This window comes from Vombatus ursinus, unplaced genomic scaffold (assembly GCF_900497805.2).
Source record: "Vombatus ursinus unplaced genomic scaffold, bare-nosed wombat genome assembly UNPS02014863.1, whole genome shotgun sequence".
NCBI lineage: Eukaryota > Metazoa > Chordata > Mammalia > Diprotodontia > Vombatidae > Vombatus > Vombatus ursinus.
Genome location: NW_020954641.1, coordinates 32,112,188 through 32,114,849, shown reverse-complemented (window position 1 = coordinate 32,114,849; position 2,662 = coordinate 32,112,188).

Here is a 2,662-nt window from a genome sequence, read left to right as displayed (position 1 = left end):
AGCACTTGAATTTGTTGTCAGCCTTTTTTGTCAATGTCCAGAAATGGAGGCTCTGTATTGTCTATCAATTGCCTGTCCTGGAGATTAATTTCATCAAAGTGATGGAATTCATCCCCCAAATCAAAACAGATTTCTCCATTTTTTCTGGTTCTGTCAGTAGGCATCCCTTAAGTGGCTGTTTCATGCTGGGTGAGGAGGATACAAAGAGAAGCTTATCATCTAGCAAGCAGAGACAATGTGTATGTATATAAGATAGATGCAAGTTAATTTAGAAGGAAAGGCCCTGGTACTGGAATGGAAGGAGAGGAGATGGGAAGACTTCATATAGAAGATGGTGCTTGAGCTGAGTTCAGTTTAAATCCAGGGATTCTAAAAGGTGGAGGTGAGGACTGAGTGTGTTTGTAACAGGTTTTGTTTTTCTTGTTTTCTCAGTGGGAGATAACAAGTGAGGAGGAAAATAATGTGGACATGAAAATAAAATTGAATTAGGGGAAAAAATAATCCCAACTCTGACATTATCTGTGTGACTTTGGGCAAGATATATAACCTCTGAGCCTCAGTTTTCTCATCTGTAAGAAAGGGATAATACTCATGGTATCTAATTTTACCAAAATTATTGTGAGGCTCGAATTAAGTAATACAGGTAAATCACATTGCAAAGTTTAAAGTGCAAAAAAAAAAGAACCTTTTTATTAAGCATATTTCCTTCCATAAGAAAAAGAAAGCTTAACTGGGAACCAAGATCCCTAGATTCCTTCTCTACCACTTCCCTAATTACGTCTGTGGCCGTGAGCTAGGTACCTGGAGCTGATGTCCGTTTGTAAGATAGGGATTGGACTAGAGCCAGGGGTTCTTAATAATAATAGCTAGCATTTATATAGTACTTTAAAGTTGGCAAAGCACTTTACAAATATTCCATTTAATCCTCACAACCATCCTGGGAGGTAGATGCTATTATTATCCCCATTTTGCAGATAAGGAAACTGAGGCAGGCAGCAGTGAAGTGACTTACCCAGGGTCACTTAGCTAATAAGAGTGTCTGGGGGTAGCCAGGTGGCACCAAGGATAGAGCACCGGCCCTGGAGTCAAGAGGACCTGAGTTCAAATCCGGCCTCAGACCAAACACTTGGCACTTACTAGCTGTGTGACCCTGGGCAAGTCACTTTAACCCCAATTGCCTTAAAAAAACAAAGTGGCTGATTTCACCTCTGAAACGTCTCTCAAATACACCCCGTTCTATCCCCTGACACTGCCACCACCCTCATGCAGGTCCCCATCACCTCATACCTGGACCATTGCAATAGTTTGCTGGTGGGTCTGCCTGCCCCCAGGCCATCCTCCATTCAGCCACTGAAGTGATTTTGCTAAAGGGCAGATCCTACCCTCACTCCCTATTCAGTAAACTCCAGTAGCTCTTATGGCCTCCGGGGTCAAATGCACAATCCTCTGCCCGACATTCAAAGCCCTTGGTAACCAAGCCCCCTCCTGCCTTTCCTGCTGCCATTCATACCTTACTCTCCAGCTTGTAATTTTGGATCCAGTGACTGGCCTCTTTGCTGTTCCTCAAACAAGACACTCCATCCCCTGACTCTGGGCATTTTCTTTAGCTGTCCCCCATACCTGGAATGCTCTCTGTCTTCTGCTCTGTCTATTGACCTCCCAGGCTTCCTTTAAGTCCCGACTAAAATCCCACCTTCTCCAGGAAGCCTTCTCCAACCCCTCTTAATTCCAGTGTTTTCTTATGTTCGTCCTTTTACATTTATCCTGTATATAGCTTGTTTATGTTTGCTTGCATGTTGTCTCTCCCATTAGATGGGAGCTCCTTGAGGGCAGGTTCTGTCTTTTGCCTCTTTGTATCCTTAGTTCTCAGCATAGTCCCTGTCACATAGTAGGTGCTTAATAATTGTTTGCTGATTAATTGAGGTCACATTTGAATTGAGGTCTTCTTGACATCAGGTCATCACTCTATCTACTTTCCCACCTAGCTTTTCCAGGTCATGGATATCTTTGGCAGGCTGGTGAAGACTTAGGGACACCCTTTCAGAATATTTTTTTTAATTTATAAAATAAAATACACAAGATTACAAAGGGAACTAATTATATTGAAATAATTATAAAAATATTTTAGAAAGCAAGTTCATGGACACCCTTCTCCCAGGTTAAGAGCCCTTGAACTAGGCAGTTTCTAAGTCCCCTTCAGTGTTTTAGAGTGAATCAAAGAGAAACATGACACCATTTCTATTTCCTACCTTATTTTATTTTAATGTGAAACTTCTGTTTCTTACAAGCAGATGAAATAACAAATGAAGATAGCTTTCTTACTTGGAGGATGCTGGGGTGAAGGAGAGGCATAAGCTAGACAGTGATACTCAAGAAAAAGGAAAGAAATTTGCCCACACATCCCCCACCCTCTTCCCCACCTTTCCCCAGTTAATGTGATTAAGAAGCTTGGTGTTGCTGGCACTGCTACAGACAATCAGGAATAGGTTGTGGAAGGAAGAAGGAAGGGTCTTGGGTAGGAGAAGGGAAGTTGATCTGTTTGACTTGATTACATCTCCCCTGAAACCCAAAATGTAGATTGGTTGGAACCTGCTCTGGAGGGTGGGGATTGGCCGGAGAGGGGTGGGTGGGGTGTGTGTGTGTGTGTGTGTGTGTGTGTGTG